The 23,154-nt window shown below is 45.3% G+C and overlaps 1 protein-coding gene across 3 annotated transcripts in view; it reads left to right on the forward strand.

Moving 5' to 3' along the window:
- The window catches only part of LOC141259633 (amine sulfotransferase-like), a 295,064-nt gene that overhangs the window by 37,181 nt on the left and 234,729 nt on the right, over positions 1-23,154 (forward strand). The window contains exon 2 of one of the 3 annotated variants that reach the window (XM_073675897.1): positions 186-386. The exons of the other annotated variants lie outside the window; for them this stretch is intronic. The gene's annotated coding sequence lies outside the window, so the exon portion shown is untranslated. The remainder of the gene's footprint in view (positions 1-185; positions 387-23,154) is intronic. 3 annotated transcript variants of the gene reach the window in all.

Here is a 23,154-nt window from a genome sequence, read left to right on the forward strand (position 1 = left end):
TTAGTTGTCTACTTGCCTCCTTCAAATATAGACTAATAGACCATAGCACTATGTTGCCTCCTTTGTCCGCCTCTTTGATCACAAAAGTGTCATTGTTTTTTAATTTAATCAATGCCTTTTCTTCTTGTAGTGATAAATTGCCCTGTTTACAAGTATCAATTTTAAGTTTTTGTATATCCCTGCAGACCATATCAATAAAGATCTGTACTGCAGGGAAAAGAGAGAAGGAAGGAGTGGCATGTGACGGTAGTCTGCCGGGAAAAGGGGGTCTCTTACCAGGGGGTCATTCATTTTCAAGCATGAGATCAACCAGATCACGAAAGACTTGTCTCTCATCATCCGGCAAGGTGTCGATTATTGAAGGTTGGTGATAGAGAAGTTTGAAAGTAAGTTGCCTGCAAAATAAATATAAGTCCTTTGTGAGTGTAAATTTGTCCAAGGTGTTCATGAGTGAAAATTAAAGACCCTTGGAGAGTAAAGCTTCTTCGTCACATGTAAGAACATATGATGACAAATTAATAATACATAGATTACCTGCATCTTCCTTATAAACTATCTCCTGTTGTTCCTGTTGGACCTTGTGTTCCTCTTGTAAGTCGAGGACGACTCCCTGTAACGTCAGTTTCTTTTCCTTAAGTTTGGTAGATTTTCGTTTACCCCTCCGACCGCGACATCTGTGTCGCTTATTTCTGACGACAGAAAAATTGCTTGATGACAATTCTGAGGTTGTGGGTAGATGTTTCGGGGTACCCCTAAATTTGTCTTTAGGTTTAGTTGGTCCCCCAATCCTAATGTTCCCTTGGTGTGACCACTTGTAGGCTCGCTTACTATCAAAATCACTCCTATCATGTTGAAATTTCTGTGTCTTCCTTTTTATAATCTCTGTCTCCAACTGGTCTATAATGGTTTTTAGTTTTAATTCAAAAGGAGCAATCTCCTTAATAGGATCATAGTTTTTCATCAGACCCTCCTTCAATTTAATGTCCCTCTTTACATGATCCAGTACTTGCTTGTCATGAGTAATTAGCATATCTAGGATAATATTAGAGCCCTTAAGTAGGCCTGCTTCCCATGTATTTCTAAAATCCTCATCTGCTTGCCAGGCTGGGAATATCTGTATCCTTAAGCCTCGAGGAACAATACCCGTCCTCCTATATTCCTCCAGACTTTTAATATTCCACCAAGTTTTCGTTAGTAATTTGTGTAAACCAATAACATCTGAGGATAGTTTCACAAAATCACTGTCGCCCATAGGGGCATCAAGTGAGTTCCCTTCTCCCGAGCTGCTCTCGAGCAATGTTGTCAAAGTATTATGCCACTTTTACTGACTTACAATAAAACATACAAAAATGAAACCAAAATGGATTTTCCTTGGAAAAATGTTAAGGAACATCCTTTCCAGGGTACTGACTTGTATATAAGGCAAAATAAATACACAAAAACAAAAATGCTCCTTCACACCTTGGGCTATGTTCACACATTGAGTTTTTGATGTGTTTTTGCACTTTTGGATTGCTTTTAACAGTGAAAAATACATTCAACAGTAAATGTCATTTTAACATTTTACTACCTTATCTGGCCATGTGGTGTGTAAGACATGATCAGACACGTCCTGTTTCATTTATGAAGGAGGGACTATGAAAGTCACAAAGACTATATCTATAGGGCCATCAGGTGGCCCTTACTATTCTTAAAGGGCCAGCAGTCAGCCCTCACTATTGTTAGAGGGCTATCAGCCAGCTATGCTTTGCTGTTCCCATTATTAAAGATTGGTTCTCCTATACTGTTATTGAAAATGCAGTGACTGCAAGGGGTGCCAAAAATATGGACGCACCCCAATACCTCTTTAAAGAGACATTGAGGAGGGCCTCAGTAAAAAAAATGTTCCCATTATAAAGGAGTGGTTCTCCTATAGTGGTACTGTAGGAGATTGTCCCTTAACGGACATTGAATACACTGTGACTTTAAAGCATCATGCTCCCCTCTGAGCCTTGCTGTTGGACTAGTCTCCTCCCCCTGCTGTTGTTGGTATGTGCTGGGACAGAAAGGAGGACCAGGAAGTAGAGACCTCGTGTGGATGTCTGTGTGTGTCTGAGGTAACAGGGAGACACTGTCAGCTTCCCTGAGCATCAGAGACTATAAAGAAGACACTGTTAATCTATGTAAAGAGAAGATTATGGACTATAGCAAGAGTTGTTGTTTGGGACTGTGTCAAGGAATAGAGAAATTTATCCTGTTCTTGAAGAACATTTTCCCGTGAGACTGAGGACATAAGATAACACACAACACAGCTTGTCAGCCATTTCTGTGAGAGTACGGCAAGTTTTGCCTGCTGGCTGGAAGAAAGAGGACCCGTATGCAAGGAAAAGACTCAAGTGAATACATCCAGTGCTTTCCCACCAGGAGCAAGCGGCGGCCGCCATCTGCACCTGATCTACGCACGCGTGAGTGACCCATCAATGTGAACTGTGTTAGGGTTTAGCATAGTTTTCTGTATCTAGGATGCTGTAGCAGTGTGGCCCGAATAGCGGAAAGCCAGATAGGGGATTAGCTCAGAGTAATTTGTGAAACTGGATGTGCACTGTTTGTTCTGAGCTTTCATTGCCATAGCTGGAGCATAGTTTGTGACTCGCTCCAGCTATATCTACCTATGTACATGTTTGTAATATCGTTATTGTAAATATTGTTATTTTCATCTCCCGGCATATAATTCCTTTGTATATAATAAAGCCGGAGTTTTGTTTCAGTCTTCTCGTCTGCTGTGCCGTAATTAAATCCTGCCTTGCGGTGTTCTTTGGACACCGATACAAGTGGCGCTGCGAGCAGGGTACGGTTACAGAGATGGAGATGGCCGACAGCAATGTGGCTAATGTGAGTACCGCAGTTAATGGTGGAACTCCTGCAAGGGCCCTCCCTATGAGCACGTTGTTTAGTGTTCTGCCCAAATTTGATGGCCAGAATATACCCCTGACAGACTGGGTCACCAGATTGCAGAGCGCTGCCAAGATTTTTAATCTCAGCCCAGAACTACAAATTGAAATCGCTCTGGCTTCCCTGGAAGGTGAGGCGTGCAGGAATGTTTTTTTGCAACCGGAAACCACACGTAGCACCTTAGAAGAAATGGTGACGTTTCTGGAAGAGATATAGGGTGAAACGGCTAGTGAGGGCATCTCCAGGCAAAATTCTTCTATCGATTGCAGCGAGAAGGGGAGGGAGTCTCCCAATACGCCACAGCATTGCAGGAAGTACTTGCAGAGGTACAAAAGAAAGAGGCAGACAGAGTAACATAGTAACATAGTTTTTAAGGTTGAAGGAAGACTAAGTCCATCTAGTTCAACCCATAGCCTAACAATGTTGATCCAGAGGAAGGCAAAAAAACCATGTGGCAAACACTAAGCTTCACAATGGAGAAAAAAATTCCTTCCTGACTCCATACGGCAATCAGACTAGTTCCCTGGATCAATGCCCTATCAAGGAATCTAGTATACATAACCTGTAATATTATACTTTTCAAGAAAGGCATCCATGCCCTTCTTAAATATTAGTAGTGAATCACTCATTACAACATCATGCGGCAGAGAGTTCCATAGTCTCACTGCTCTTACAGTAAAGAATTCGTGTCTGTGATTATGATTAAACCTTCTTTCCTCCAGAAGTAGAAGATGCCCCCTTGTTCCCGTCTCAGGCCTCAGAGTAAAAAGATCAGTAGAAAGGTCTTTGTACTGTCCCGTCATATATGGTACATAGTAATAAGATCACCCCTAAGCCTTTGTTTTTCCAAACTAAATAACCCCAAGTGTAATAACCTGTCTTGGTATTGCAGACCCCCCAGTCCTCTAATAACCTTGGTCGCTTTTCTCTGCATCCGCTCTAGTTCAGCTATGTCTTTCTTATACACCGGAGACCAGTTCTGTACACAGTATTCTAAGTGTGGTCGCACTAGTGACTTGTATAGAGGTAAAATTATGTTCTCCTCATGAGCATCTATGCCTCTTTTAATGCATCCTATTATTTTATTTGCCTTTGCAGCAGCTGCCTGACACTGGCCACCAAACGTGAGCTTGTCGTCCACCAAACGTGAGCTTGTCGTCCACCAATACACCCAGGTCTTTTTCAGTGACAATTTTGCCCAGTGTTTTACAATTAAGCATATAATTATACATTTTATTTCCTCTGCCCAAGTGCAATTACCTTACATTTATCCCCATTAAAGCTCATTTTCCATTTATCAGCCCAAGCTTCATAGATCCTCCTGTAAAATAAAATTGTCCTCCTTTGTATTGATTACCCTGCAGAGTTTAGTGGCATCTGCAAATATTGAAATACTACTCTGTATGCCCCCTACAAGGTCATTAATAAATATGTTAAAAAGAAGCGGGCCCAAGGCTGACACCTGTGGTACCCCACTGTTAACTGTGACCCAGTCTGAGTGCGTTCCATTAATAACCAACCTTTGTTTCCTATCATTGGGCCAGTTCTTAACCCACATACATATACAGTGCATTGTGAAAGTATTTGGCCCCCTTGAACTTTTCTACCTTTTGCCACATTTCTGGCTTCAAACATAAAGATATAAAATTATATTTTTTTGGGGAAGAATCAACAACAAGTGGGACACAATCGTGAAGTGGAACGAAATTTATTGGATATTTTAAACTTTTTTAACAAATTCAAAACTGAAAAGTGGGGCGTGCAATATTATTCGGCCCCCTTGAGTTAATACTTTGTAGCGCTACCTTTTGCTGCGATTACAGCTTCAAGTCGCTTGGGGTATGTCTCTATCAGTTTTGCACATCGAGAGGCTGAAATTCTTGCCCATTCTTCCTTGCAAAACAGCTCGAGCTCATTGAGGTTGGATGGAGGGCATTTGTGAACAGCAGTTTTCAGCTCTTTCCACAGATTCTCGATTGGATTCAGGTCTGGACTTTGACTTGGCCATTCTAACTCCTGGATACGTTTATTTTTGAACCATTCCATTGTAGATTTTGCTTTATGTTTGGGATCATTGTCTTGTTGGAAGATAAATCTCCGTCCCAGTCTCAGGTCTTTTGCAGACTCCAACAGGTTTTCTTCCAGAATGGTCCTGTATTTGGCTCTGTCCATCTTCCCATAAATTTTAACCATCTTCCCTGTCCCTGCTGAAGAAAAGCAGGCCCAAACCATGATGCTGCCACCACCATGTTTGACTGTGAGGATGGTGTTTTGAGGGTGATGAGCTGTGCTGCTTTTACGCCAAACATATCGTTTAGCATTGTGGCCAAAAAGTTCGATTTTGGTTTCATCTGACCAGAGCACCTTATTCCACATGTTTGGTGTGTCTCCCAGATGGCTTGTGGCAAACTTCAAACAAGACTTTTTATGGATATCTTTGAGAAATAGCTTTCTTCTTGCCACTCTTCCATAAAGGCCAGATTTGTGCAGTGTATGACTGATTGTTGTCCTATGGACAGACTCTCCCACCTCAGCTGTAGATCTCTGCAGTTCATCCAGAGTGATCATGGACCTTTTAGCTGCATCTCTGATCAGTCTTCTCCTTGTTCGAGATTAAAGTTTAGAGGGACGGCCGGGTCTTGGTAGATCTGCAGTGGTCTGATACTCCTTCCATTTCAATATGATCGCTTGCACAGTGCTCCTTGAGATGTTTAAAACTTGGGATATCTTTTTGTATTGAAATCCGTCTTTAAAATTCGCCACAACAGTATCTCGGACCTGCCTGGTGTGTTCCTTGGTCTTCATGATGCTCTCTGCACTTGAAACAGAACCCTGAGACTATCACAGAGCAGGTGCATTTATACGGAGACTTAATTACACACAGGTGGATTCTATTTATCATTACCATTCATTTAGGACAACATTGGATCATTCAGAGATCCTCACTGAACTTCTAGAGTGAGTTTGCTGCACTGAAAGTAAAGGGACCGAATAATATTGCACGCCCCACTTTTCATTTTTTATTTTTTAAAAAAAGTTTAAAATATCCAATAAATTTTGTTCCACTTCATGATTGTGTCCCACTTGTTGTTGATTTTTCCCCCAAAAATTAGAATTTTATATCTTTATGTTTGAAGCCAGAAATGGGGCAAAAGGTAGAAAAGTTCAAGGGGGCCAAATACTTTCACAATGCACCGTATTTTCCCCTATCCCCATTGTTCTCATTTTATGCATCAACCTTTTTTTGTGGAACCGTATCAAAAGCTTTTGAAAAGTCCATATACACAACATCCACTGCATTTCCTTGGTCCAGTCCGGAACTTACCTCCTCATAAAAGCTGATCAGATTAGTTTGACAGGAACGGTCCCTCGTAAGCCCATGTTGATATTGGGTCATGAGTAGTGTTGAGCGATACCTTCCGATATCAGGAAATATCGTATCGGATTGGATCGGGCCGATACCCAAAAAGTATCGGATATCGCCGATTCCGATACCGGAAACCAATGCAAGTCAATGGGACACAAATATCGGAATGAAAATAAACCCTTTCTTTCCTTGTAGGTTAATTCTACATGAAGTAAAACAACTAAGAATAATGTAGAATGACATGAAAAGCCGGCAATTCATCAGCGGCATACACCGGTACCCGACAATTTACAACAGAAAGAATAGAGCTTCACACATAGATTAGATAGATAGAAACATGTCAGTCACATATATATGAAGTACTGTGACAGTGTTGCTTACTGTACTTGTCATTTAGTGTAAAGGATTTATTAAAAAAAATATTAGTGTTTTCGTGCACCGTCTCTTTAAAAAAGCCGGCCGGCAATTCAGCATCTGTACCCGACAATTTATAACAGACAGAATATAGCTTCACACATAGATTAGATAGATAGAAACATGTCAGTCACATATATAAGAAGTACAGTGACAGTGTTGCTTACAGAACTTGTCATTTAGTGTAAAGGATTTATTAAAAAAAATATTAGTGTTTTCGTGCACCGTCTCTTTAAAAAAGCCGGCAGGCAATTCAGCATCTGTACCCGACAATTTATAACAGACAGAATAGAGAATCACACATAGATTAGATAGATAGAAACATGTCAGTCACATATATATGAAGTACAGTGACAGTGTTGCTTACTGTACTTGTCATTTAGTGTAAAGGATTTATTAAAAAAAATATTAGTGTTTTCGTGCACTGTCTCTTTAAAAAAGCCGGCCGGCAATTCAGCAGCGGTACCCGACAATTTATAACAGAAAGAATAGAGCTTCACACATAGATTAGATAGATAGAAACATGTCAGTCACATATATATGAAGTACAGTGACAGTGTTGCTTATTGTACTTGTCATTTAGTGTAAAGGATTTATTTAAAAAAATAATAGTGTTTTCATGCACCGTCTCTTTAAAAAAGCCGGCCGGCAATTCAGCATCTGTACCCGACAATTTAGAATAGAAGGAATAGAGAATCACACATAGATTAGATAGATAGAAACATGTCAGTCACATATATATGAAGTACAGTGACAGTGTTGATTACTGTACTTGTCATTTAGTGTTAAAATAAAGGATTTATTTAAAAAAAAATTGGCGTGGGGTTCCCCTTAATTTTAGGCTCTAGCGGAGGTTAAGCAGACAGCTGGGGCAAATGTTTGAAGCCTGGGAAGGGGGTAATACCCACGGAGCTTCCCAGGCTACTAATATCAGCCCCCAGCTGAATACCTAGCCTTTACTAGCTATTAAAATGGGGGAACCCCCCCAAAAAAATAACGTGGGGTCCCCCCTAATTTAATAGCTAGCACAGGCTAGGCAGACAGCTGGGGGCTGATATTAATAGCCCAGGAAGGGTGCCATGAATATTGGCCCCCTCCCAGGCTAGAAACACCAGCCGTCAGCCGCCCCAGAAATGGCGCATCCATAGGATGCGCCAATTCTGGCACTTAGCCTCGCTCTTCCACGCTGCCCTGGTGCGGTGGCAGGGGGTAATAGGGTTGGGGTTGATGTCAGCTTATAATGCCAGCTGACATCAAGCCCAGGTTAGTAATGGAGAGGCGTCTATAAGACACCCCCATTACTAACCCCATAGTCAAAGTTAAAAGAAAACACAAACACCCAGAATAAAGTCCTTTAATTGAAATAAAGACACAATTCTTTATTGTTCTAAATTAAACCATACTTACCATCACGCCCATTCCAGCTGAAGCCAACGATCTCCTGCAATAAAAGAAAAATAATAAAGCAACCTCATCCTTACCTTTCGATGGTTCCCAGGACAGCTCCAGCTCTGCTACATCGAGATGACAGGCTGGACCGCAGCAGAAAGCTGCCATCCAGCCTGTCATCCCGCAGACACTGAGAAGCGCAGGCATGCTTGCGCTCCTCAGTGTCTCTCTGTGACGTCATTCAGATGAGCCGAGTTCATGTCCAATGAACTCAGCTCACCTCATGCACGTCACTGACAGCGTGGGAAAATTCTCCTGCACTCAGCGCTTCAGCGTGAGAATTCTCCCACGCTGTCAGTGACATACATGAGGTGAGGTCATGTCCAATGAACTCGGCGCACCTCATGCACGTCACTGACAGCGTGGGAGAATTCTCACTCTGAAGCGCTGAGTGCAGGAGAATTTTCCCACGCTGTCAGTGACGTGCATGAGGTGAGCTGAGTTCATTGGACATGACCTCGGCTCATCTGGATGCCGTCACAGCCAGACACAGAGGAGTGGAAGTATGCCTGCGCTTCTCAGTGTCTGCGGGATGACAGGATGGATGGCAGCGTTCTGCTGCAGTCCAGCCTGTCATCTCGATGTAGCAGAGCTGAAGCTGTCGTGGGAGCCATGGAAAGGTAAGGATGATGTTGCTTTATTATTTTACTTTTATTGCAGGAGATCGTTGGCTTCAGCTGGAATGGGCGTGGTGGTAAGTATGGTTTAATTTAGAACAATAAAGAATTGTGTGTTTATTTCAATTAAAGGACTTTTTTCTGGGTGTTGTGTTTTTTTAAATACTTTACTAGAAATTCATGGTGGTCATGTCTAATATTGGCGTGACCCCATGAATTTTGGGCTTAGGGCCAGCTGATAATGCCAAGCTGGCCTTAACCCCTTTATTACCCAGTGAGCCACCGCACCAGGGCCCTGGATGAGTTGGGTACAGCGCCAGAAGATGGCGCTTCTATGAACGCGCCATTTTCTGGGGCGGCTGCGGACTGCAATTTGCAGCGGGGGTGGCCCAGAAAGCTTGGGTCTCCCTGCGCTGCGGATTCCAGCCCCCAGCTGCCTAGTTGTATCTGGCTGGGCACAAAAATAGGGCGAAGCCCCACGCATTTTTTTTTTAAATTATTTCATGAAATTCATGGAATAATTAAGAAAAAAAGGGCTTCCCTATATTGTTGTGTCCAACCAGGTACAAATAGGCAGCTGGTGGTTGGGGGCAGCCCGTTCCTGCCTGCTGTACCTGGCTGGACACAAATATAGGGCGAAGCCCCACGTCAATTTTTTTTAAAATAAATCCTTTATTTTAACACTAAATGACATTTGAGGAGTTAATAAAGATGCAGTCCCTAAATTATTATTTATTTTTTAATTAATTTTTCCCAAAACTTTTGACGTGGGCTTCGCCATATTTTTGCATGCCAGCCAGGTACAGCATCCAGCTTCTATGAACGCGCCATTTTCCGGGGTGGCTGCGGACTGCAATTTTCAGCGGGGGGCAGAAAGCTTGGGCCACCCTGCGCTGCAGATTCCATCCCCCAGCTGCCTAGTTGTACCTGGCTGGACACAAAAATAGGGAGAAGCTTCACGTATTTTTTTTTTTTAATTATTTCATGAAATTCATGAAATAATTAAGAAAAAAAGGGCTTCCCTATATTGTTGTGTCCAACCAGGTACAAATAGGCAGCTGGTGGTTGGGAGCAGCCCGTTCCTGCCTGCTGTACCTGGCTGGACACAAATATAGTGCGAAGCCCCACGTCAATTTTTTTTAAATCATTTCAGGAAATTCATGAAATAATTTAAAAAAATTGATGTGGGGCTTCGCCCTATATTTGTGTCCAGTCAGGTACAGCAGGAAGGAACGGGCTGCCCCCAACCACCAGCTGCCTATTTGTACCTAGCCGGACACAACAATATAGGGAAGCCCTTTTTTTCTTAATTATTCCATGAATTTCATGAATTTAAAAAAAAAAAAATGTGGAGCTTCGCCCTATTTTTGTGTCCAGCCAGGTACAACTAGGCAGCTGGGGGCTGGAATCTGCAGCGCAGGGAGGCCCAAGCTTTCTGGGCCCCACCCGCTGCAAATTGCAGTCCGCAGCCGCCCCGGAAAATGGCACGTTCATAGAAGCGCCATCTTCTGGCGCTGTACCCAACTCATCCAGGGCCCTGGTGCGGTGGCTCACTGGGTAATAAAGGGGTTAAGGCCAGCTTGGCATTATCAGCTGGCCCTAAGCCCGAAATTCATGGGGTCACGCCAATATTAGACATGACCACCATGAATTTCTAGTAAAGTATTTAAAAAAAACACAAACACCCAGAAAAAAGTCCTTTAATTGAAATAAACACACAATTCTTTATTGTTCTAAATTAAACCATACTTACCATCACGCCCATTCCAGCTGAAGCCAACGATCTCCTGCAATAAAAGAAAAATAATAAAGCAACCTCATCCTTACCTTTCCATGGCTCCCACGACGGCTCCAGCTCTGCTACATCGAGATGACAGGCTGGACCGCAGCAGAACGCTGCCATCCAGCCTGTCATCCCGCAGACACTGAGAAGCGCAGGCATACTTCCACTCCTCAGTGTCTGGCTGTGACGGCATCCAGATGAGCCGACAATGAACTCGGCTCACCTCATGTACGTCACTGACAGCGTGGGAGAATTCTCCTGCACTCAGCGCTTCAGCGTGAGAATTTTCCCACGCTGTCAGTGACGTGCATGAGGTGAGGTCATGTCCAATGAACTCGGCGCACCTCATGCACGTCACTGACAGCGTGGGAGAATTCTCACGCTGAAGCGCTGAGTGCAGGAGAATTTTCCCACGCTGTCAGTGACGTGCATGAGGTGAGCTGAGTTCATTGGACATGACCTCGGCTCATCTGGATGACGTCACAGAGAGACACTGAGGAGCGCAAGCATGCCTGCGCTTCTCAGTGTCCGCGGGATGACAGGCTGGATGGCAGCGTTCTGCTGCGGTCCAGCCTGTCATCTCGATGTAGCAGAGCTGAAGCTGTCCTGGGAACCATGGAAAGGTAAGGATGAGGTTGCTTTATTATTTTACTTTTATTGCAGGAGATCGTTGGCTTCAGCTGGAATGGGCGTGGCGGTAAGTATGGTTTAATTTAGAACAATAAAGAATTGTGTCTTTATTTCAATTAAAGGACTTTTTTCTGGGTGTTTGTGTTTTTTTTAAATACTTTACTAGAAATTCATGGCGGTCATGTCTAATATTGGCGTGACCCCATGAATTTCGGGCTTAGGGCCAGCTGATAATGCCAAGCTGGCCTTAACCCCTTTATTACCCAGTGAGCCACCGCACCAGGGCCCTGGATGAGTTGGGTACAGCGCCAGAAGATGGCGCTTCTATGAACGTGCCATTTTCCGGGGCGGCTGCGGACTGCAATTTGCAGCGGGTGGGGCCCAGAAAGCTTGGGTCTCCCTGCGCTGCAGATTCCAGCCCCCAGCTGCCTAGTTGTACCTGGCTGGACACAAAAATAGGGCGAAGCGCCACACATTTTTTTTTTTAATTATTTCATGAAATTCATGGAATAATTAAGAAAAAAAGGGCTTCCCTATATTGTTGTGTCCGGCTAGGTACAAATAGGCAGCTGGTGGTTGGGGGCAGCCCGTTCCTGCCTGCTGTACCTGGCTGGACACAAATATAGGGCGAAGCCCCACATAATTTTTTTTTAATTATTTCATGAATTTCCTGAAATAATTAAAAAAAAATTGACGTGGGGCTTCACACTATATTTGTGTCAAGCCAGGTACAGCAGGCAGGAACGGGCTGCCCCCAACCACCAGCTGCCTATTTGTACCTAGCCGGACACAACAATATAGGGAAGCCCTTTTTTTCTTAATTATTCCATGAATTTCATGAAATAATTAAAAAAAAAAACGTGGAGCTTCTCCCTATTTTTGTGTCCAGCCAGGTACAACTAGGCAGCTGGGGGATGGAATCTGCAGCGCAGGGAGGCCCAAGCTTTCTGCCCCCCCCCCCGCTGAAAATTGCAGTCCGCGGCCGCCCCGGAAAATGGCGCGTTCATAGAAGCTGGATGCTGTACCTGGCTGGCATACAAAAATATGGCGAAGCCCACGTCAAAAGTTTTGGGAAAAATTAATTAAAAAATAAATAATAATTTAGGGACTGCATCTTTATTAAGTCCTCAAATGTCATTTAGTGTTAAAATAAAGGATTTATTTAAAAAAAAAATGGCGTGGGATCCCCCATAATTTTAGTCTCTAGCGGAGGTTAAGCAGACGGCTGGGGCAGATGTTTGAAGCCTGGGAAGGGGTAAAACCCACGGAGCTTCCCAGGCTACTAATATCAGCCCCCAGCTGAATACCTAGCCTTTACTAGCTATTAAAATGGGGGACCCCCCCAAAAAAAATGACGTGGGGTCCCCCCTATTTTAATAGCTAGCAAAGGCTAGGCAGACAGCTGGGGGCTGATATTAATAGCTCAGGAAGGGTGCCATGAATATTGGCCCCCTCCCAGGCTAGAAACACCAGCCGTCAGCCGCCCCAGAAATGGCGCATCCATAGGATGCGCCAATTCTGGCACTTAGCCTCGCTCTTCCACGCTGCCCTGGTGCGGTGGCAGGGGGTAATAGTGGTGGGGTTCATGTCAGCGCCAGCTGCCATGAAGCCCAGGTTAGTAATGATGGCCGTCTATATGACACCCCCATTACTAACCTACAAAGTGTTAAAAAGAAAAAACACACTACACCCAGAAAAAAATTATTTATTTGAAATAAAACACCATTTTATTTAATTCTTAGTTTACTAAAAAAAAAATAGTTACCTGTCCACGTTCCTGCGCTGATCTCCCATGCACAGCTGTCACATCTGGAGATGGTGACAGCTGTGCATGGCTGCTGTAAGCTCACGCTGCCGGGAACATGTCCGCTCCCGGCAGCGGGAGCCACTGACTGAGGTCACCGGAGTGCATTCAGGCAGCGCAGCTCCGGAGACCTCCTTTACGGCAGTGCTGTACCGTGGGAATTTCTCACGATACAGCAGTGCCGTAAAGGAGCTAACCGGAGCAGCGCTGCCTGAACTCCGGTGAACCCTTACGGCCCCGTCATTCTAGCGGCGGCAGCGGTTCAGAGCGGTCACATTCTATGTGGCTGCTCTGAACTGGAGATCTTCGTGGGACACTCGTGGACTGCTACGGAGGGGTAAGGATAAGGTTGTGGTTTATTATTTTATATTTTATTACAGGAGATCGATGGCTTCGGGGAATTAGGTGTCTAGGTGAGTATAGGTGAAGTTTTTATTTTTTACTTTATTTTAGGTGGCGATCGGCGGGGACAGGTAATGTATGAACTAATTTCTTTTAGGTAACCACTGGCCACCAATGACATGTATTTAAAATTTATTGGGGACACAGTAGGGCAATTTAAATAGCAGGATCAGGCTGATGGGAACTACTGCTCCCATCAAGCTGATCCTGCTGGCACGAGTGGACGGGGGACAGACATAGGCCGATGGGAGTAGTAGTGTCACATCGGCCTATGTCTGCCTGCACGCACAGACACCCCGCACACACACCCGCACACACACCCCGCACACACCCCGCACACACACACACCCCGCACACACACACACCCCGCACACACACTAATCATGACGGGTCTGGGAGGAGTGGCTGATCTGTGCGGCCGTGGGAAAGTTCATGTGAGTTCATGCAGTCAAGCATGAACTCACATGAACCCTCTGAAGGCACCGCGGCTACTTCAAATGAACAGCTGATCGGCATCACCTGATACCTCAGCTGTTCATTTGAAATAACCGGCGGGAAAGCGCAGCACAGAACGGGAAAGCCGGCGGTGAAGTCTTTTCACTGCCGGCTTCCCCGCCCGGGTCCTTCGCTCCTTGGTGCTGCGCTCCCCGCCCGGTCCTAATTTACGATTGGGATTGGAGGTGGCGAGGGGAGCGGAGGATCGGGGTGGGAGGCTGCGGGGAAGCAGTATGGGGCTGTGTGATTGTTTAAAAGCCGGCGGCTTTTTACCGCGCGCCGGCTTTTAAACAATCAGGAGAATTCTCCCACGCTGGGATGGCATTCTGATGACAGGCTGGATCTCAGCTGAGCGCTGCCATCCAGCTTGTCATCCTTCACAGACACTGCAGAGCGCAGGCATTATGGGAACTTCCGATTCCGGTATTCGATATTATAAAAGTATCGGAATTAAGTATCGGAATTCCGATACAGTGAATATCGGCCGATACCCGATATTTCAGTATCGGAATGCTCAACACTAGTCATGAGGTTATTTTTCTTCAGATACTCTAGTATAGCACCTCTTAGGAAACCCTCTAGGATTTTACCCACAGTAGAGGTTAAGCTTACTAGCCTATAATTTCCAAGTTCGGTTTTTGTCCCCTTTTTGAATATTGGCACCACATTTGCTATACGCCAGTCCTGTGATACAGACCCTGTTATTATGGAATCTTTAAAGATTAAAAATAATGGTCTACCTATGACGTTATTTAATTCCTGCAGTACTCGCGGTTGTATCCCATCTGGAACCGAGGATTTGACAACTTTAGTGATTTTTAGACTCCGCCATACTTCCTGCTGGGTTAAGCAAGTGACATTTAATGGAGAAATTTTGTTATCACTGATCATGTTTTCTGTCATGCCATTTTCTTGTGTAAATACCGTTGAAAAAAATCATTTAGCATATTGGCTTTTTCCTCATCCTCATCCACCATTTCACCCAGACTATTTTTAAGGGGGCCAACACTATCATTTTTTAGTTTTTTTACTATTTATGTAGTTAAAGAATATTTTGGGGTTATTTTTACTTTCTCTGGCAATGAGTCTCTCTGTCTCAATCTTTGCTGCCTTGATTTGTTTTTTACAGAATTTATTTCATTTTCTGTATTTACTTAATGCCTTCTCACTACCTACTTGCTTTAGTTCTCTAAATGCTTTCTTTTTGTCACTTATTGCGCCCCTTACAGCTCTATTTAGCCATAGTGGTTTCCTCCTATTTCTAGCATGTTTATTCTCATAGGGTATATATTGTGTACAGGTCCTATTCAGGATGCTAATAAATGTCTCCCATTTGCTTTGTGTAGTTTTATGTCTCAGGATATCGTTCCAGTTTATTGCACTAAGATCATCTCTCAACCGTTGGAAATTTGCTTTCCTGAAGTTTAGTGTCCTTATAACCCCTCTGCTACACATCTTATTAAAGGATACGTGAAAACTTATTATTACCCAAGTGACCCCCAAGTCGTATATTTGATATGTTGTCTGGCCTGTTGGTTAATATTAGTTCTAGCAGTACCCACCTTCTAGTTGGGTCCTGAACCAGTTGTGAAAGGTAATTGTCTCTCATAGTTGTCAAAACCTATTATCTTTGCTTGAAGTACAGGTTTCTGTTCCCCAATGTATTTCAGGGTAGTTAAAGTCCCCCATAATAATGACTTCTCCTTGAGTCGCTGCTTCATCTATTTGTTTTATGAAGATATTATTCGCTGCTTCCATTATTTTTGGAGACTTATAACAAACCCCTATCAGTAATTTATTATTTTTCCCCCTCCCCTTATCTCCACCCACAGGCACTCAACATTTTCATTAGATTCAGATATATTCTCGCGCAAGATCGGTTTTAAAGATGATTTTACATATAAACACACACCCCCCTCGCTTGTTTTACGGTCATTTCTGAACAGACTATAGCCCTGTAAATTAACTGCCCAGTCATGGCTCTTTTCCAGCCATGTCTCAGATATCCCCACCATGTCATAATTATTTTCCAACAAAATTAATTCTAATTCCTACATTTTGTTGGTGAGGCTTCTGGCATTAGTGTACATGCATTTTATGTATCTCTCTGTACCTCTATTCCTTCTTACTATATTGACTGTTCTAACCCCACCCCCAAATTCTTTATTTGTGCCCAGGTCACAATCTGCACTATCTGCCCCACCTATAAAATGAATACCCTCCCCCCCAATCCCTAGTTTAAACACTCCTTCAACCTTCTAGCCATTTTATCCCCCAGCACATCTGTACCCTCCCCATTGAGGTGCAGCCCATCCCTAGCGTAGAACCTGTAGCCAACTGAGAAGCGGCCCAGTTCTCCAGGAACCCAAACCCCTCCTTCCTATGCTAATTCCTGAGCCACTTATTTATCTCCCTAATCTCCCATTGCCTCTCTGGCGTGGCACGTGGTACAGGCAGTATTTCAGAGAATACCACCTTGAAGGTCCTTGCTTTAAGCTTGCAGCCTAATTCCCTGAAATCATCTTTAAGTACCTTCCACCTACCTCTAACTTTGTCATTTGCGCCAATGTGCACCATGACCGCTGGGTCCTCACCAGTCCCTCCCAGTAATCTGTCAACCCGATCAGCGATGTGCCGGACTCGAGTGCCAGGTAGGCAGCACACTGTTCGACGATCCCTGTCTTTGTGACAGATTGCCCTATCTGTTCCCCTAATAATTGAGTCACCCACTACCAGCACCTGCATGGCCTGCCATGCTCTCCTATTTCCCCCCTTACTGGAGCTGACACTACTCCGGCTTTCAGAGGACATGCCTTGCTGCAGCAGTGCTACCCCTGTACTGACACCGCCCTCATCTGCCAACTTTGCAAACTTATTGGGGTGTGCCAGATTAGGACTAGCCTCACTGGCACTCTTCCCTCTACCCCCCCCCTTCTAACTGTCACCCAGCTAGCTGCCTCACTGTCCTGCAGCTCCCTACTACCACCCACCCCCACATCTACCCCAGTGAGCAGCAGCTCAGTGAGCAGCAGACTCCTTACCATATTGTCAATGGATCTCAGTGTTGCCAGCTGCTCATTTAGATCCAGTACCTGGGCTTCCAAACGCACAACGAGCTCACATCTCCCACAGCAATATGCACCCACAACCGACTGTTCATGGATTGCATACGCGTGGCAAGATGTGCACTGGATAGCATTGTCAATAATGGAGCTCATTTCCTAATGGGAATTGCACTAGACAGAAATGTTAAGTAAAAAGAAACACTGGCCTGTTGAACCCTTATGTTCCCCCACCTACACCTTTTGTGGGTTGGCCGTGTTACCAAGGTCCTCAATATCATCCACCAGCGGGCCCCCAGGCTGAGCCAATCTACCCGAGGCCCCAGCGTTCTTCACTGCGACCAGACGGTTGGATGTCAAGGGTCCCTCCCACACGCGGACGAAGAGAGGGACGTCAGGTTGCACAGTGCTGGCGATGTGTAAGTGAAAGACACTTCACTAAAGAATGTCAGAGTGATTTGCAGGGATATCCAGCGCCGCCGTTAAACTTCCAGCCCCTGCAGTAGTGGGGCATACTTCAGGGGGTAGAAGGACAAACCACCCAGCACAATTCTGAACATCTGGTTGCAGGCTGTCCCATCCTGTGAGCTGTGTTTGAAGGAATCCCAGTGGACTGTTTGGTGTATACCGGATCACAGGTAATGACTGTGCCCGAGTCATACTTCAATCGCTACTTCCAGGCAATGGCTAAACCAGAGCGGGAGATGTTAATTTGAGCGACAGTGGCAAATCAGCAACTGATCCTAGTCACGGGGGTCATGTCGATGAACGTGCGGCTATGTGGACAAGATGTGGGAAGGAAAGGTATCCTGTTGGTCCCTGAACTATTCAAAAAAAATGTATCAGTGATAATGGGTATGAATATTCTGCGGGAGTTAGACCAGATGATGTTCACTAAATGGGGGCCTGGCTACTGGAAACAAGCCACCCTGCACAAGCCCACTCAGAAAACGTTTCAACGGCTGATCCGCGTTTGTGGGACTCAGAAGAGCGTCCCGATATACCAGTCTGTGAGAATTATTTGAATGCTAGGAAGGGCGTCCCTCACCCTCCCTCTTGGTCAGGAGACCATCCTCCCACTGCCCGTGGGGACTTTCCGCAACCTTGAAAATATGGAGGTGGCTATTGAACCAGTGGGCCTAGGTGAAATAGACCAGAATGTCCTGGTGGCCCGGACACTGGCAGTGGTCCGGGAAGGGAGACTACCAGTCATGAGTCATGAATATGGGGCAGAGAGAAGTCCATTTACCCTCGAGAGTGTAACTGGCTCGGGTGTACATGCATCGAAGTGAAGTGTTGAGTCCAAGAGAAATTACCCTGGCCTCAGTAGATGATGCAGTCTGGACTCTGGCCATCACGGCCAAAGAAAAGGGGGCACCAACTCCAGAATGGAATGGGCGAGCCCTCCTGACCCAGATGGGGGTGGATGTGAAAGCCCTCAATTCATATCAGATACAAGCAGTGGAAGCAATGCTGTGGGAGAATCAGGTCGCGTTCACCCGTTACGCTGATGACTTTGGCTGCACAGACGCCATCACCCATGAGATACCGACGGGGGACACACCTCCAGTTCAAGAAAGATATCGACAGATACCCCCTAAGCTGTTCCAAGAGGTGAAGACCCTGCTGAAACAGATGTTGGATTCAGGAGTGGTGCAGAGTAGTCAGAGCCCAGTGGTGCTTGTCAAGAAGAAGGACGGGACCCTTCATTTCTGCGTGGACTACAGGCGATTGAACGCATGCACTGTGTGAGATTCATACCCCCTGCCCTGTATCGAAGAGTCTTTGATGGCCCTGTGAAAAACAAAGTACTTCTCTACCCTGGATTTGCCTAGCTGGTACTGGCAAGTATCGGTGCAGAAAAGGACAAGGCAAAGACAGCGTTCATACTCCCTATGGGACTGTTTGAATTTAATAAACTGCCGTTCGGATCATCAAACACGCCGGGGACATTCCAGCAGTTGGTGGAGAAGTGTTTGGGTGACCTAAACTTTGAAGCTACTCTGATATACCTGGATGATATCATTGTTTACTCTGCTATTTTTCAAGAACATCTGGACAGACTCAGGCAGGTGCTTGGACTATTGTGGACCCATGGCCTGAAGATAAAGCTGAAGAAGTGTCATCTTTTTAAGAAAGAGATTGAGTACCTGGGCCACAAGGTGTCCCAGGATAGAGTCTAGCTTTCCCAAGCTAAAGTTGCTGCGATACAACAATGGCCAGCACCTCGAACCCTAAGGGAGTTAAAGGCTTTCCTTGGATTGATCGGGTAGTACCGGCGGTTCATCAAAGACTATGTGAAAATAGCAGGCCCGCTGCATGAACTTCTGAGAGGGACTGTTGGGGGACCAAGAAACCAGGGTATACCCTGGGAACGGAAACAGGAGGAGGCCTTCCAGACACTGAAAGTCGCCCTAACATCAGCCCCTATCTTAGCCTACACAGATTTCAACCGGCCGTTCCTCTTTTACACGGATGGCAGTCTTCATGGACTAGGAGCAGTTCTCTTTCAGATTCAAGACAGGCATGAAAGAGTCATCGCCTATGCCAGTAGGTCCTTGAGGGATACGGAGTGGAAACTCCACAACTACAGCTCCTTCCGCCTGGAACTCGTTGCCCTAGTATAGTCCATGACAGAGAAATTCGCAGAGTACCTACCGGGAGCCAAAATCCAAGTGCAAACGGATTACAACCCGCTGTCCCATCTGGGCACTGCCAAGCTGGGTGCCATGGAGCGGCATTTGGTTGCCCGCCTCGCACAATTTGACTTTTTGATTCGCTAACGCTCTGCCACGGAGAATACCAATGCGGATGGATTGTCAAAAGTAACCTTCGAGACTCCAGGAGAAGACCGTGATGAGCACCTAGAAGAGGAGATCCCAGATTTCTGCAAATTCACACCCATTGCAGTAGCGGCACAGTAAAGTGGAGAGGCTCGACCTCTACCCAAGTCACTGAGAAGGACTAACGAAGAATGGGGTCGAGTCCAAGATGAGGATGCAGGGTTGCAGCAAGTGAAAAGCTGTGTAGTCCAAGGAAAATGGACAGACAAGGAAGAAAGAGGTGCCCTAGATCTCAAAACAAAGTGATACACCAGTGAGATAGATTAAAAGTTCGAAAAGCCGTTCTACACCGCAAATGGAAACAGCCTGCTGATTTAGAGGCGAGATGGCAAGTAGTAGTCCCTGGAAGAGTGGCATGAGAAGTTGCCAAAGAAGCTCATGAGCTCCAAGCTCACTTCGGCTCGGGAAAAACTTACAAGTGGCTGCAGCGTTATGTATATTGCCCCCGGTTGGAGGAGACAGTTGAAGAAGTGTGCTGACAGTGTCGAATGTTTGACCTCACCAAAAGCACAGAACAGAGGGCACCCATACAGACCATATGGACCAAAGAGCCACTTGAAGTGTTGATGATAGATTACTTTCTCGTGGGACAATCAACTAGTGGCCCACAGTACTGCCTGGTAATGACCAACCACTTCTCCAAGTTTGCGGTGGTCACTCCGACTCGGGACCAGACGACTGAGTCTGCTGCATGAGCTGTCTGTCAATATTTCATCCGGGTCTATGGGTGTCCGAAGGGGATTCATTCAGACCAAGGAGCGTGGTTTCAGGGTAAAGTGATGGAGGAACTGTACCGACTGTACGGCACTGAACGGTCCTGAACAACCCCATATCACCCCCAAAGGAATGGGGCCTGTGAGGACTTTAATCAAACTCTGCTTCAAATGTTGAGGACATTAGAAGAAGACAAGAAGATGCATTCGCATGACTACGTACCCAAACTAGTCTGGACCTATAACAATTGGGTCCACACCACCACAGGTTATACCCCATACATGCTACTGTTTGGTAGGGCTGGCCGAGAAATCATCGAGCTAAATATTGAACAGCCAGAGGATCTCTTCGAATGATCTACCACCTCCTGGGTGGAAGAACATCGGCGACGACTTCAGACCCTCTGAAGGTTTGCAGACCAGCGGTTACAAGAAAAGGTGCACAGCGGTCAACCACCAATTCATGAAGTTCTGCTCCAGCCTGGAGACCGAGTGCTGGTGTGGGAAAAACGCCCCAAAGGGAAGCTGAGCGGACATTGGGAGGTACAACCATACAAAGTGATCAAGAGAGTGTATTCCAACGGTCCAATGTACGAAGTGCAAGCTGAAAATGAGGAGTCTGGTTGGAGAACCCTGCATGTATGTTACGACCATGCTGCTCTGAGGATCCTACACATGTTCTAAGAGTTACTCCTCCTGCTCCTTTAACAAGACTGGTTTTCCCTGACAGTGATTTAGTTGAAGACTGGTGGACCCTTCCTAAGTCTGCGGAAGGTCCTCAGTCAGTGGGAGTTGACATTCCCAACACAGATGCATTGCCAGCTCGCAGAGAGAAGGAAACCACGGCTCCAGCCAAACCTTCAGTTGAAGAAGACAGTCACACGGCTGTTATGCCTATGGAGGACAGTCAAGATCTCCGGAGATCCAGTAGGCCTAATGCAGGGATTCCACCAGAAAGGTACAATGCTGATCAGTTTATTTGGTCCACTCATATGTATTGTGATGAAAGTGGTCCTGTGATGTATACCGCTGCATGAAGCCTTTATTTCTTTCAGAGCTATACAGCAAGGCCGAGGACAGCCGTCTTTAAGTGAGGCGGCATGTAGATGATCAGCCCTTACCAAACATTGAATACACTGTGACTTTAAAGCATCATGCTCCCATCTGAGCCTTGCTGTTGGACTAGTCTCCTACTCCTGCTGTTGTTGGTATGTGCTGGGAGAGAAAGGAGAACCAAGAAGTAGAGACCTCATATGGATGTGTGTGTGTCTGAGGTAACAGGGAGATGCTGTCTGCTTCCCTGATCACCAGAGACTATAAAGAAGACACTGTTAATCTATAGAAAGAGAAGATTACGGACTAGAGCAAGAGTTGCTGTTTGGGACTGTTTCAAGGAGTAGAGAAATTTATCCTTTTCTTGAAGAACGTTATCCCTGGAGACTGAGGACCTGAGATAACACATAACACAACGTGTCAGCCATTTCTGTGAGAGTGAAGTAAGGTTTGCCTGCCAGCTGGAAGAGAGAGGGCCCCTATACAAGGAAAAGACTCAAGTGAATACTTCCAGCGCTTTCCCACCAGGAGCAAGTGGCGGCCGCCATCTGCACCTGATCTGCGCACGTGTGAGTGACCCATCGATGTGAACTATGTTAAGGTTTAGCATAGTTTTCTGCAACTAGAACGCTGTAGCAGCGTGGCCCGAATAGGGGAAAGCCAGAGTAGTTTGTGAAACTGGTTGTGCACTGTTTGTTCTGAGCTTTCATTGCCTTATCTGCAGCATAGTTTGTGACTCACTCCAGATATATCTACCTATGTTCATGTTGGTAATATCATTATTGTAAATATTGTTATTTTCATCTCCCGGCATATAATTCCTTTGTATATAATAAAGCCGGAGTTTTGTTTCAGTCTTCTCGTCTGCTGTGCCATACTTGAATCCTGCCTTGCGGTGTTTTACTTGTGGGTCTTAGGACACCGCTACAGTAATGCCCATACAGTGACTGCAAGAGCTGCCAAAATTTGGGAAAAACCCAATAACCATTTAAAGACATATACAGGTGGGCCACAGTAACAACATATTCCCGTTAGAAAGGAGCGGGCCTGCTATACAGTTATAGGGTATGTAGTGATTACAATGGCTGCCAAAATTTGGGAAAAACCCCAATAATAATTTAAAGACACATAGAGGTAGGCCACAGTAACGACATGTTCTCATTAGAAAGGAGCGGGTCTGCTATACAGTTATAGGGTATGCAGTGAATACAGCGGCTGCCAAAATTTTGGAAAAACCCCAATAACACTTTAAAGACACATAGAGGTGGGCCTCAGTAACAACATGTTCCCATTAGAAAGGAGCAGGTCTGCTACACAGTTATAGGGTATGCAGTGAGTACAACTGCTGTCAAAATTTGGGAAAATCCCCAATAACAATTTAACCCTAGAACGTATGACCATAAAAATCTACATTTTCACATACCTGGGGCCTTTTAGGCCCGTGTGCAAATAACATGGAATAACTGAAACAAAAATGACAAACAACTATATACCTGAGGAATACCTAGAGTTTCAAAATTCTAACTAAAGTAATCTTGCAGAAAATAGAAAACAATTAACAGGGCGGGCCTGCGAGGCCCCAGGTATGCGT

This window comes from Phyllobates terribilis, unplaced genomic scaffold (assembly GCF_046119375.1).
Source record: "Phyllobates terribilis strain yellow unplaced genomic scaffold, ASM4611937v1 Scaffold_3__8_contigs__length_932513732, whole genome shotgun sequence".
Classification (NCBI taxonomy): Eukaryota; Metazoa; Chordata; class Amphibia; order Anura; family Dendrobatidae; genus Phyllobates; species Phyllobates terribilis.